General features: G+C 42.2%; 1 pseudogene; it reads left to right on the top strand.

Moving 5' to 3' along the window:
• Positions 1–14827, top strand: part of LOC100457362 (Y-box-binding protein 1-like) — a 34788-nt pseudogene extending 19961 nt beyond the window's left edge.
• Positions 14828–15118: the final 291 nt, after the last annotated feature.

Raw genomic sequence — 15118 nt, 5'->3', positions numbered from 1 at the left:
TTTAAGAAACTCAGTAAATTCCAAACAAAAGAAATTCAAAGAAAACCATCCCAGACACATCATAATAAAACTTCTAAATACAGCTCATCCTCAAATAATGTTTCATTTAATGTCATTTTGTCACACAGTTGAAAAGAAAAAAAATGAATTTCCAGGTGGGACCACTGTCTGTGTAGAATCTATACATTTTCACCATACCTGCAGGGTTTTTTGGTCCAGTACTCCAGTTTCCTCCCACATCCCAAAGCTGACCATATTAGATTAAGTGGCATATCTAAATAGTCTCAGTATGAGTGAGTGTGGGTGTGTATGAGTGTACCCTCCAGTGGAATGGCACCCCATCTGGGGTCAGCTCCCACCTCGCACTCTGAGCTGCCAGGTTAAGTTCCAACCACATGCAACCCTGAGCTGAAATAATTGGGTAAATAAGTATCTTACTTGTGTGTGTTTGCTTGTTTGTTTTGTTTGTTTTGAGACAGGGTCTTGTTCTGTCACCCAGGCTGGTGTGCAGTGGCACAATCACAGCTCACTGCAGCCTCGACTTCCTGGATTCAAGCAATCCTCTCACCTCAGCCTCCTGAGTACCTGGGACTACAGGCGTGTGCCACCACACTCAGCAATTTTTTTCTTTTTTTTTTTTTTTAGTTTTTTATAGAGATGTCTCACTATATTGCCCAGGCTGGTATCGAACTTCTAGACTCCCAAAGAGCTGGGGTTACAGGCATGAGTCACCATGCCCAGCCCCTTTACTTAATCTTTCTTAAATGTCTGTATAGCTCACACTTACTTCAGTGTTTAATGTTAGAAATGTTTTGACCTTTATTTGGAAGTTGGATGATGTTTTTGTGAGCAGAAATATACCATAGGAACTTAACTCATTTATTTCAATTAGCCTATGGTAAAATTAATGTTGTCATATGTCATTTTGCTGAAAGTCACTGTAAGTAACTACTTCCAAGAAAACATTGTGAAAACTTACTGTACCAACAAAAATGCGCACATGTACCATAAAACCTAAAGTATAATAATAATAATAATAAAATAAAATAAAATAAAATAAAAAAACATAAAAAGACGTAACTGAAATTTAATAAAATTTATAAGAAATTATTTACCTTCAAAAAAAAAAAAGAGTCTAGAGAAAAACAATAAATTACTTCTAGAAGAACAATGATGCAAATGACTATTGATTTCTCATTATAAACCACAGTGGCAACATTAACATCTTTAAAGTGCTAAAAGAAAATAACTTTCAACCAAAAATTGCATATCCAGCGAAAAATCTCTTTTTTTCTTTTTTTTTGAGACAGAGTCTCACTCTGTCACCCAGGCTGGAGTGCAGCGGCAATCATAGCTCACGGTAGCCTCAAACTCCGGGGCTCAACCTATCCTCCTGCCTCAGCCTCCCAAGTAGCTTGAATTACATGTGTGCACTACCACACCTGGCTAATTTTTTTTACTTTTTTGTGGAATTGGGGTCTCACTATGTTGCCCAGGCTGGTCTTGAATTCCTGGGCTCAAGAGATCCTCCTACCTTGGCCTCCCAAAGTGCTGGGATTACAGGTATGAGCCAATGTGCCTGGCCTCCAGTGAAAATATCTCAAAGGAATTTAAGTGAAATGAAGACATTCTCAGATGAGAGAAATCTAAAAGAAGTTGTCATCAGTGTGTAGGCTCTAAAATATTTGCTATAGGAAATTCTTCAGGCTAAATGGAAATAATACTAGAGGGAAACTTGGAACTTTGGGAATTAAAGAAAAGCAACAAACAAGGAAAAATATAGATATGTAAAATACTATTTTTTCCTCTTAATCTTTTAAAGTATGCATGACTATTGAAAGCAAAAATTATAGGATTGTCTGGGGGGGTTTTTGACATTTGTAGATGTAATAAATATGATACTTATAAAATAAATGGAGAAGGGTAAAGAGAACTATATGACTGTAAGGTTTCTACATTTTACCTAAAGTAGTAAAATACTAATTCTAAATATACTGTAAAAGTTTAGGTATGTACACTATACTCCCCAGAGCAAAGCTAAAAAATAAGTAAGTAAATAAACAAATAAGATACAAAAAATATATATAGCCAGAAAGCCAATTGATAAATTGAATAAAATACTAAGTATACTTAAATAATCCAAAAAAAAAAAAAGGCAGGAAAGGGGGAACCCCAGAGCAAAAAACTAGAAGAGCGAACAGAAAATAAGTAATAAAACAGCAGACCTAAATCCAAATATATCAATAATTATACCAAATGTAAATGGTCTAAACACAGCAATTAAAAAATAGAGATCATGGGGCATGGTGGCTCACACCTGTAATCCCAGCACTTTGGGAGGCTGAGGCAGGCAGATCACCTGAGGTCAGGAGTTCAAGACCAGCCTGGCCAACATGGTGAAACCCCATCTCTACTAAAAATACAAAAATTAGCCAGGCATGGTGGCATAAGCCTGTAATCCCAGCTACTAGGGAGGCTGAAGCAGGAGAATCACTTGAATTCGGGAGCTTGCAGTGAACCGAGATTGTACCACTGTACTCCAGCTTGGGCGACAAGAGCAAGACTCCCTCTAAAAAAAAAAAAAAGGTCATCTGACTGGATTTTTAAAAAAGAACCAACTATGTACTGTCTACAAGAAACCGATTTAAATTATTTATTTTTTAGAGACCAAATCTTGCTATGTTGCTCAGGCTAGCCTTAAGCTCCAGGGCTCAAAGGATCCTCCTACCTGTGCCTTCCAAGTAGGTGGGACTACAGGCACACACCACAGCACCCAGAAAAGAAAAAAAAAATTAAACATAGAGACATAGATAGGTTAAAAGTAAAAGAATAGGAAAACATATACCAGAACAGTAATCAAAACAAAGCTGGCTGGGCACAGTGGCTCACACCTGTAATCCTAGCACTTTGGGAGGCTGAGGTGGGAGAATCTCTTGAGGCCAGGAGTTTGAGACCAGCCTGGGCAATGCAGTGAGACCCTGTCTCTACAAAAGATTTAAAAATGAGCCAGGCATAGTGGGGCACACCTCTTCCTCCCCACCACCCTACCCTTCATCCCCAGCATGCAAAGAATGGTTCTGTCTTCACTAGGTTTTTCACCAGGTCTGTTACGCAAATCACTTGAGCCCAGGAGGCCAAAGCTATAGTGAGCTGTGATCGCACCACTGCACTCCAGCCTGAGCAAGAGAACAAGACCCTGTCTCAAAAAAAAAACAAAAAACAAAAAAAAAACAAAAAAAACCAGCTAATATGTCTATGCTAACATCAGATAGAGTAGACATCAGAACAAAGAATATTACCAGGTATAAAGGAGGGACATTACACAATAATAAAAGTGTCAATTGGTCACTTTAACCAGGAAGAGGAAGACATCACAATCCTAAAAGCACATGTACTTAAAACAGATCCTGAAAATACATGAAGCAAAAAAATAATAATAGAATGGAAAGGAGAAATAGATAAATCTACATCCTACTTGGAGGGTTCAACGTTTCCCTCTCAGAAACTGATAGGACAAGCACAGAAAATTGGTAAGGATATAGTAAGCCTGACCACTCTCAAACAACTTAATTTTTTTTTTTTTTTTTTTGAGACAGTCTCACTCTGTCACCCAGGCTGGAGTACAGTGGTGAGATCTCGGCCCATTGCAACCTCTGTCTCCCAGGTTCAAGCGATTCTTCTGCCTCAGCCTCCTGAGTAGCTGGGATTACAGGTGCACACCACCATGCCCACCTAATTTTTGCATTTTTTATAGAGACGGGGTTTCACCATGTTGGCGGGGCTGGTCTCAAACTCCTGGCCTCAAGTGATCCACCCACCTCAGCCTCCCAAAATGCTGGGATTACAAGCGTGAGCCACCAAGCCTGGCCTCAACCAACTTAATCTGATTGACATTTTTAGAACATGCCAAGAACATGCCACCCAACAACAGAAGAATATACATTGTTTTTCACTTCACATGGAACATTCAACAAGACAGTTGATATTCTAGGCCATGGAATAAACTTTAACAAATTTAAGAGTTGAAATCAGACAAATTGTGAATAATATTCTACTATTCTACCACCATATTAGTACAGATGTTTACTGACCTCCGATGATCGACTTAAGATTTTCAACTTCACAATAGTGTGAAAGCAATACGCATTTAGGAGAAACCATCCTTTAAATTTTCAATTTTGATTTTTTTTCAGGCTAGCAATATGCAGTATAATATTTTCTCACAAGGCTAGGCAGTAGCAGGCCACAGCTCCCAGTCAGCCATGCAATCACCAGGGTAAACAACAGATTCTCAACCATGAACTGTGTTATCAGACTGTATTAGGCCATTCTTGCATTGCTATGAAGAAATAACTGAGATTGGGTAATATATAAAGAAAAGAGTTTTTATTGGCTCACGGTTCCACAGGCTGTACAGGAAGCATGATGCTGGCATCTGCTCAGTTTCAGGGGAAGCATCAGGAAACTTACAATCATGGTGGAAGGCAAAGGTGGAGCCTGCATGTCACGTGGCCAGAGCAGCAGGAAGAGAGAGAGGGGGAAGTGCCACTCACTTTTAAACAACCAGATCCCACAAGAACTCTCTCAATATACAACGCCAAGGGGGGATGGTGCTAAACCATTCATGAGAACTTCGCTCTGTGATCCAATCACTTCCTATCAGGCCCCAATTCCAACATTCAGGATTACAATTCGACATGAAATTTGGGCAGGGAAGCAGATCCAAACCATATCATAGATGATTTTGCCCAACTATAGGCTAGGTAAGTGTCCTGAGCATGTTTAAGGTAGGCTAGGCTAAGCTATGATGCTCAGTAGGTTAGGTATATTAAACACATTTTCAGCTTACTGCATTTTCAACTTACTATGGGCTTATTGGGACATACCCCCATTGTTAATCCAGAAGCATCTGTATTTGTTTTTTTGTTTTTTTGTTTTTTCTTTTTTTTGAGACGGAGTCTCGCTCTGTTGCCCAGGCTGGAGTGCAGTGGCGCGATCTCGGCTCACTGCACACTCCACTCCCGGTTCACGCCATTCTGCCTCAGCCTCCCAAGTAGCTGGGACTACAGGCACTCAACACGACACCCGGCTAATTTTTTGTAGTTTTAGTAGAGACGGGGTTTCACCGTGTTAGCCAGGATGGTCTCGATCTCCTGACCTCGTGATCCACCCACCTCGGCCTCCCAAAGTGCTGGGATTACAGGTGTGAGCCACCGTGCCTGGCCTCAGAAGCATCTGTATTTGTACAGGAAAAAAATATGGAAGATTTCTTATGACTTTCATTTGTATGTGGGTTGGGGTATTAGAGGAGCTGTTTACTTTCTGCTATACACTTTTGTATTTCAATAGTTAATAAGGTCTATGTATTATTTTGTAATCAGAAAATAGTCCTGGGGGCTTTCTAGTCTCACTGCTTGACAGGTATAGACATGTTTTTCCTCATCAGTAACCCAGATCTCTCAAGTTTCCCCATGGCTTGGAATGCTTAACTCTCTAGACTATTGGAACCAATACGATTCCAGTAAAGTTAAAACCCAATGCCCTTTGGGTACACGCAAGCACAAAGATAGAAACGATAAACATGGGGATTCCATAAAAGGGAAGGGGAGAGGAGGAAGGGTTGAAAACCTACCTATTGGGTACTATGTTCACTACCTGGATCATTAGAAGTCCAAACCTCAGCATCACACAATAAACCCAGGTAACAAACCTACACATGTACCCCCTGAATCTAAAAGAAAAAAACAAGCTGGGTGCAGTAGTTGACACCTGTAATCCCAGCACTTTGGGAGGCCAAAGCGAGCAGATCACCTGAGGTCAGGAGTTCAAGACCAGCCTGGCCAATACGGTGCACTAAAAATACAAAAATTAACCAGGCGTGGCAGCGTATGCCTGTAATCCCAGCTACTTGGGAGGCCAAGGCATGAAAATCTCTTGAAACTTGGAGGCAGAGGTTGCAGTGAGCTGAGATTTTACCACTGCACTCCAGCCTGGGCAACAGAGCGAGATCCTGTCTCAAAAAAAAATAAAAAGAAAAAAACACAAAACAAAAAAGAAACGCAATGCCCTCAGCTCCCTTCACCTCACTGCCTCTCTTGGTTCATGCCTCATTTCTGGCAGCAGGTGGCCATTACCTTCTCCAAATCAAGAACCAAAATCATGGTTCTCATGTTAGGCTTTACATGTTTTTTTCATTAAGCGACTTCTCCTTTACTGCTTTGGGTTGGGAAGAAATCAGTTATGTGAATTTTCCTCTTGTTTGAATTATGTAGAAACCAGGAATTTATTCCACTTGTGAGTAGAAAGAACACAGTACTTTGTGTCAGAGATCCAGATTTAAATCACAGTCCTGTCACTTACCAGCTGTGTGACTTTGGGCAGCTTATTTTATTCTCTGGGCCTCAGTTTTCCCATCTGTAAAATAATTGGAGAGAGACTAAAACGATACATGTGCAGACACTGTAGTCATACCTCTTCTCCTTCTCCCTCCACCAAGGAAAGTTCTGTCTTGTTTTCCTTGGGCTCTCTTTCTTCTACCCCATCACCCCACCCCTCATCCCAGCATTTAAAGGATGGTTCCGTTGTCACTAGATTTTTCCCCCAGGTCTGTTATGTAAATCAAAGTAATTTTTTAAATATTTCAACTTATATGGGAAAGACATAGAGCTACTAGGTTGCAGGGAAAAGAAGAAAGAAGGAAGAAGGAGAAGCAGGAGGAGGAGGAGGAGGAGGAAGGAGAAGGGGAAGGGGAAGGGGAAGAAGAAGGACAAGGAGAAGGAGAAGAAGAAGAAAAAGAAGAGCTGGGAGCAGTGGCTTATGCCTGTAATCCCAGCACTTTGGGGGGCTGAGGCAGGCTGATCACCTGAGGTCAGAAGTTCGAGACCAACCTGGCCAACATGGTGAAATCCCATCTCTACTAAAAATACAAAAATTAGCTGGGCGTGATGGCGGTCACCTGCAATCTCAGCTACTCGGGAGGCTGAGGCAGGAGAATGACTTGAACCTGAGAGGCAGATGTTGCAGTACGTTGAGATAGTGCCACTGCGCTCCAGGCTGGGTGACAGAGCAAGATTCCATCTCAAAAAAAAAAAAAAAAAAAAAAAAGTTAGAGGAAACTAAAACAGGAATGTTTATTTTTTAAAATCAAGCTAGCTTGAAAGATTTGGGCTATGAGTTTGGACTGGGGAAAGAGAAGCTGCATGTGAGACAGGTGACTGGATGAATGGATGGTTGATAGATGAGGGACAGATAGAACAAATAGGAAGGGAAGAGGAGGAGAAAGGAAAGAGAAGATAAAAGAAGAAAGAGGGGCTTATGTAATGATATACTGTCTTTCAGTCCTTTTTTAAGAGACAGAAGTAAAAGTTCAAATTATTTTGCAGTGCCAGATTGCCATTTCTCAGCATGCAATGGTGCCTAGAAGAGGCCACTGAGTAATGCTAGTTTTGTATAGGCCACAGAGGAATAACCCTTTTAGCTCTCACAGAGGTAGAGAAGGTCCAATGAGATCATAGATACAAAATTATAATTGTTTTATTATTAAGTTTCTTCTGGCTTTCCAGTTGAATCTGAGCTCAGATCAGTTACCCAATGTTATGAACACCAAATAGCTTGGGTAACAGGGAAACTGTAGAATCGTAGTCTTTGCTTAAGTCTTTGAGGAAGGTACAAGTGTCACTTTACACATCTTTCAATCAGCCAAGCCCTACTGCATTGGTTTTGATCATGGGATCTCTCTTAGCCTGCGTCCCACTGTAAGGCCAACCTCTGTCCTTTCTCTTTCTCTCTCACTAGACTGAACATTTTAAGGAAGGGATGCTGCTGCTCATCTCTGTGTACCCCCACCTAGCAGGAATCTAAAACATGTTAGGCAAATAAATTTGGGATATTATGAGTCATTAACGATGTTCTCTGTGTCTGTCTCTGTCTCTGTCTCACTCTTACTCTCTCTCTCACACAAACACACATATACCCAATGGCTTGAACTTATATACAAACCTGGGGGGAAAGGGAAGAGGGGCAGATCCCTAAGCTGCATGAGAAAACCTGCAGTTGACTAAGTTTCTGCCATAAGGAGGAAGGAGTGCCCAAGAAACGGTTTAATTAAAGTTATAGAAAAAGATGGCCAGGTGCAGCGGCTCACGCCTGTAATCCCAGCACTTTGGGAGGCTGAGGCAGGTGGATCACAAGGTTAGGAGTTCAAGACCAGCCTGGCCAATATGGTGAAACCCCATCTCAACTAAAAATACAAAAATTAGCCAGGCATGGTGGCGTGCGCCTGTAGTCTCAGCTACTCGGGAGAATGAGGCAGGAGAATCGCTTGAACCCGGGAGGCAGAGATTGCAGTGAGCCGAGATACTGCCGCTGCACTCCAGCCTAGGTGACAGAGCGAGACTCTGTCTAGAAAGAAAGAGAGAGAGAGAGAGAGAAAGAAAGAAAGAGAAAACTAATTTTGTTTCACAGATCTGAATTTTGAGCCCCAAAATTCATACTCACTACAAGTGTTTGTTGAATGAATGAATGTGGGGGCTAGGGAGGTTCTGCTGCAGCAAGCTCTTGGTGGAGCAGTCCTGGCTGCTCTCCAAGGAAACCGGTAATTACCAAAAAAAGCATCCGCTTTTTAGTCCTTTCTTGGCCACTTATTATCTGTGGTTCCTTGAGTAGGTTACAAATTTCTTTGAACTTCAGTTTTCTGGCTTGTAAAGTGGGGATAATGATACCTGTCCTGCCCTCTTTCCAATGTTATCATGAGGATCAAGTGAGATAACATATATGAAGGTACTTTATATGAGATTACAATAAGGGCATGGAAATCACTCCTATCTTGTGGTCCAAGAAGCAAGAGAAAAGTAAATGAACTCAAGGATCAGAGTTCCATGGTACCCCTCTTGTCAATCAAACTGTTTTTCTAGAACTGGCAAGGAATAGCAACTAAGTTTTCCCTGGAACCACATCAGTGCTAACTGGCGGATATCAATGATCGCACTCTCAACTTCAGCAGAGAACACTTCATCAGGAAGAAATTCTCAGGGCATGAAACAGATTTATTTTCATTGTGAAATTGTCTGCCTGCTATGTGACAACAAGCTAAGCTCTGGGTGACTATTCCTGTAAAACACGTCCTGTGCTTAGCGCTGCTATTATGGGGTGAACAGACACAGCAAAGAATCAATTAAAACTCTGACACATTAAATGGAGCTCCAAGACCTGTTTCACAGGTTTCCCCAAAGGAAAATAATCATGTTACATTGTACTTTGGAAGCTGATTGAGGCAAGATTTCTGAGACAAGTTCTGAGGTTTCCAAGACAGACTTTAGCTTTTCTAAATCATTTTTTAAGTGCTATGTAAAGGATTACAGCATTCAATTCTCCAGTAGTCCAACAGCATCATGGTGGAGCAAGAGGGATTATCCTGTGGGCATCCTCCGGAAAACTCTAAGTTCCTTTCAAAAACTGCATTTAAAGAAATGATGAAAATATTGCAGTGCTTACATTTATGCCCATTTTGAAGTAAAACTGAAATTGCTTTCTATGTTATAACAGGGCTCTAATACAAAAAGAGGCAGCCATTGCATAGGAACTCCCTTTTAGGAGAAATTCTGGAATTTTAGGAAGTCTCACAAAAAGTGAATGAGAGGGCTAATGGTAGAATATGAATAATGTTTTTGGTTATCATGGCTTAAACTACACTTCTATGACAGCAAATGGGAATGTTAATGATAAGAACAACATGGTTTTGGCTCATTCAGACATCTGTGTAAACCATCTCTCAGTCTCATTGCCTGAATAACTTCTCTCAACCTGAACAAATAGAAGATTTTGAAGTTTGGGCAGTATATTTTCAGAAGTGCTGCCTACAAATGAGCTTCAGTGGAAATAAATAATTGAACAGGACCAAAGGAAGTCAAGTGTCAGCAATGATCATTGTTGAGGGACCAGTAAGGCTTGCGAACACAATTGGCGTGTCAGGAAGTGATCTGGAGGACTCAGCTAAGCCCCCATCTTTCAGATTAATTCAGAAGCAAAGAACTAGAAAGAAAAGAAAAAGTGACAGTAGAGTGTAGATGTCATAATTTCAAGTCATTTCACCAGGAGAGAGAGAGCCAGGCAGACAGAGAGAAAGAAAAGGAAACCCAGAATGTATGGACAAGACTCGACCTGCCCACTCACATGTTCAGCTTTGGTTTAGAGCAGGACATTTTCAGAGGAAATGCTCTCATGGTGCAGGAATCCGTTCAGCTAGGAAAATAAAAATGTTTGATAATTCTATTCAAGTAATATGCCCTACATCTTTTCTTTTTAAGTGTAATGAGTTGAGGAGGGGGTTGGAAACTCCCTTTTTAGCCAAGGGTGCTACTCACTATAATTTTTTAGAAAGACTTTGGTTCTTTTCTTGTTTAAGTTGCTATGTAAATCCTAAGGACCCCTCTATTACTTGGAAAAATACTTTTTGCACAATAATGTGTACTTGTGTTTGTTAATGCTTTCTTAATCTTTTTAGAACAGAGGCTTTGTAGGCTATTGATAGAGGCTCAGAAAATGCCAGGACCTTGGAGTCTTGGAGTCCTGCCAAGGTCCTTGGGGCTACAGAGAGGGAGCCAGGTCCATGCCCTGCCCTGCACCCTTCCCTTCCCTCAAATGCACACTCCAACCACACTGGGCTTTCATTTGCGATTTCATATTGGGGGGTGGGGGGGAAGGGAGGGGCAGGGAATATTTCCACAACTTAAAGCAAACAAAAAAATTGAATACCACTAAAATATTCAATCTTCTCATTGACAGAGGGGAATTTAACTTCCCAGAGACTTACAATAAGTTCATCAAAGGCAAGCCAGCAAGAGAAGCCAGGTCTAAGGGGAACTAGTTCTACCATACCGTCTTCCTTTCCCTTTGTTCAAAGGAGTTGGCAGGGTCTTTTCTGCCTTACCTACCCCTACCCCCACTTAGCTCTTCTCATATTCAAAGCCTTACATACACCATATCTTCCCTAAGGATAAAGCTGTGTGTAACCCATCCAATCCCACAAACATTTATTGAGCACCTTTGTGCAGCCCTGTGCCAGGTACTGGAGATTCACAGATGACACGGTCCTTGCCCTTGGATACACATACAACCTGTTATAATTAAAGGCATCGTATCATTGTGCTTTGACAAAAATTGTCTTGAATGTACTGTATTATTGTAACACAAGAGAAAGGAGGGGAAATGGTTTGATGGTTCTTCAAAATGTGAAACAATTACTGTGTGACCCAGCAACTTCATTTGTAGGTATATACCCAAAAGGATTGCAGATCAGTATACATGGATATGCATACACCATTCACAATGGCTAAAAGGTAGAAACAACCCAATGTCCATGAATGGATGAATGGATAAACAAGTTGTGTGATATATCAATACAACAGAATATTACTCAACCATAAAAAGGAATGAAGTTCTGATAAATGTGACCATGTGGATGAACCTTGAAAATATTATGTTAAGTGAAAGAAGCCAGACAAAAGGAAAAAATATTATTATTATTCCATTTATATGAAATATCCAGAATAGGCAAATCCATAGAGACAGAAAGCAGATTGGTGGTTGCCAGGGGCTAAGGGAGTAGAGAATGGGGAGTGACTGCTTCATGGTACAGGGTTTCCTTTTGGGGTGGTGAAAATGCTCTGCAACTAGACAGTAGTAATGGTTGCACAACATTGTAAATGTACTAAATTTCACAAATTGTTCTAAGTGGTTAATTCTATGTTATTGAATTTCACCTTAATTTTAAAAAGAGAAAGAAAGAAAAAAAGGAAGTAGAGGGCTCTAAAGAGGATGTATGTCCAGGTGCGGTGGCTCACACCTGTAATCTCAGCACTCTGAGAGGCCGAAGCAAGCAGATCACTTGAGGCCAGGAGTTCAAGACTAGCCTGGCCAACGTGGTGAAACCCCATCTCTACTAAAAATCCAAAAATTAGCTGGGCATGGTGGCACGCACCTATACTCCCAGCTACTCAGAAGGCTAAGGCACCAGAATCACTTGAACCCGGAGGCGGAGGCTGCAATGAGCTGAGATCACACGATTACACTCCAGCCTGGGCGACAGAGAGAAACTCTCTCTCAAAAAAAGAAAAAAAAAAGAGGATATGTAAAAGCCAGTAAATAAGCTTATCAGATCAACTGAAGATCAGCTCTTGCAAGCCTGGAATGTCTTTGGACTTTATTTATCCTGGGAGAAGTGGGAGAGCTAGTAAGGATTTTTAAGCAGGAACATGACTGGATCAGGTCTATATTTTACACTGAATTTTTTGAGTGGAGGCTGACAACAGCAGGGAGGTTCCTGGACCCATGGAAACGATATGTGGAGTCTGCCGGCCAGTGAATGATCATAAAGAATGTACCAGAATATGAAGTACCTGCCTGATCATGTTTCAGTTAAGTCGTTGTAATGATCTTTCACAAAATTCAAACTCAGGAATATTAACTGAGATGAGAAATACCAGCCACAATTCTTTTCAAATTGATTTTTTAAATACCATAAGCCCATCTTTTCGCACATCCTACCAGCTTTGGCATCCCACAGAGCTTTTAAAGTAAAATTAACCCACTTCATCTTCCTCCAAAGATTACTCATAAAGACCTGTCTTTGAACAAATACTTCACCAAGGAAGTAAGCCTGTTTTTTATTAGAGCAAAATGCAATCCAAAACTAGGTTTAGAAAAAGAGCTATGACCCACGATTAATAAAATTATTTTTCTTAGTCTCAATTTGAGTCACTTTAGCATGTCCCAAACTACTGCACACTAACTTTTTTTTTGGTTTTTTGTTCTTTGTTTTTCGTTTTTTGTTTTTGAGACGGAGTCTCGTTCTTGTCTTCCGGGCTGGAGTGCAATGGCGTCATCTTGGCTCACTGCAACCTCGGCTTCCCGGGTTCAAGCGATTCTCCTGCCTCAGCCTCCCGCGTAGCTGGGATTACAGGCGCAAGCTACCACGCCCAGGTAATTTTTTTTTTTTTTTTTTTTTTTTTTTTTGTATTTTTAGTAGAGACGGGGTTTCACCATGTTAGTCAGGCTGGTCTCAAACTCCTGACCTCAGGCGATCCGCCCGCCTCGGCCTCCCAAAGTGCTGGGATCACAGGCATGAGCCACCACGCCCGGCCACACTAACTTTTTAAGAGAACCAAGAGTTCGATCGGTAGCGGGAGCGGAGAGCAGACCCCAGAGAGCCCTGAGCAGCCCCACCACCACCGCTGGCCTAGTTACCATCACACCCCGGGAGGAGCCGCAGCTGCCGCAGCCGGCTCCAGTCACCATCACCACAACCTTGAGCAGCGAGGCCGAGACCCAGCAGCCGCCCGCCGCCCGCCGCTCGCCGCCCCCCGCCCTCAGCGCCAGTGACACCACGCCCGGCACTACGGGCAGCGGCACAGGAAGCGGTGGCCCGGGCGGCTTCACATCAGCAGCACCTGCCGGCGGGGACAAGAAGGTCACCGCAACGAAGGTTTTGGGAACAGTAAAATGGTTCAACTGAAGGAACGGATATGGTTTCATCAACAGGAATGACATCAAGGAAGATACATTTGTACCCCAGACTGCTAAAAAGAAGAATAACCCCAGGAGGTACCTTCGCAGTGTAGAAGATGGAGGGACTGTGGAGTTTGATGTGGTTGAAGGAGAAAAGGGTGCAGAGGCAGCACATGTTATAGGTCCTGGTGGTGTTCCAGTTCAAGGCAGTAAATATGCAGCAGACGGTAACCCTTATAGATGCCATCCACGTCGTAGGGGTCCTCCACCCAATTACCAGCAAAATTACCAGAATAGTGAGAGCGGGAGAAAGAACGTGGGATGGGAGCGTGCTCCCAAAGGCCAGGCTCAACCACGCCGGCCCTATTGCACGTGAAGGTTCCCACCTTCCTCCATGAGGAGACCCTATGGGCGTGGACCACAGTATTCCAACCCCCCTGTGCAGGGAGAAGTGATGGAGGGTGCTGACAACCAGGGTGCAGGAAAACAAGGTAGATCAGTGCGGCAGAGTATGTATCAGGGATATAGACCACGATTCTGCAGGGGCCCTCATTGCCAAAGACAGCCTAGAGAGGACCGCAATGAAGAGGATAAAGAAAATCAAGGAGGTGAGACCCAAGGTCAGCAGCCACCTCAACGTCGGTACCGCCGCAACTTCAATTACCCACGCAGACGCCCAGAAAACCCTAAACCGGCCGGGCGCGGGTGGCTCACACCTGTAATCCCAGCACTTTGAGAGGCCGAGGCGGGCGGATCACCTGGGGTCAGGAATTCGAGACCAGCTTGGCCAACATGGCGAAATCCCGTCTCTACTAAAAATACAAAAATTAGCCAGGTATGGTGGCGGGCGCCTGTATGTAGTTCCAGCTACTCAGAAGGCTGAGGCAGGAGAATCGCCTGAACCCGGGAGGCGGAGGTTGCAGTGAGCCGAGATCGCGCCATTGTACTCCAGCCTGGGGCACAAGAGCCCGAGGCATCGTCTCAAAAAAAAAAAAAAAAAAAAAAAAACCCAGAAAAGAAAACCCTAAACCACAAGGTGGCAAAGAGACAAAAGCATCCGATCCACCAGCTGAGAATTAGTCCGCTCTCGAGGCTGAGCAGGGCGGGGCTGAGTAAACGCCGACTTATCATCTCTATCATCACCCGGTTTAGTCATCCAACAAGAAGAAATATGAAATTCCAGCAATAAGAAATGAACAAAAGATTGGAGCTGAAGACCCTAAGTGCTTGCTTTTTGCCCATTGACCAGATAAATAGAACTATCTGTATTATCTAAGCAGCATGGGGTTTTTATTATTTTCACCTAAAGACGTCTCTTTTTGGTAATAACAAATGTGGTGTTTTTTTTTTTAAAGCCTGTTTTTTTCACAATACGCCTTTAAAGGTTTTTAATTGTTTCCGATCTGGTCAAGTTGAGATGTTTAAGAACTTCATTTTTAATTTGTAATAAAAGTTTACAACTTGATTTTTTCAAAAAGTCAACAAACTGCAAGCACCTGTTAATAAAGGTCTTAAATAATAATAATAATAATAACAAAAAGAGCCAATGGGATTACTTTGTACAGAGAATAAAAATCTGAATGAAACCAGAATGAAAATCTAATCTGTTCCATAC

The sequence above is a fragment of the Pongo abelii genome, chromosome 13 (assembly GCF_028885655.2).
Source record: "Pongo abelii isolate AG06213 chromosome 13, NHGRI_mPonAbe1-v2.0_pri, whole genome shotgun sequence".
Lineage (NCBI taxonomy): Eukaryota > Metazoa > Chordata > Mammalia > Primates > Hominidae > Pongo > Pongo abelii.
This window is presented reverse-complemented; position numbering and strand designations above follow the sequence as displayed.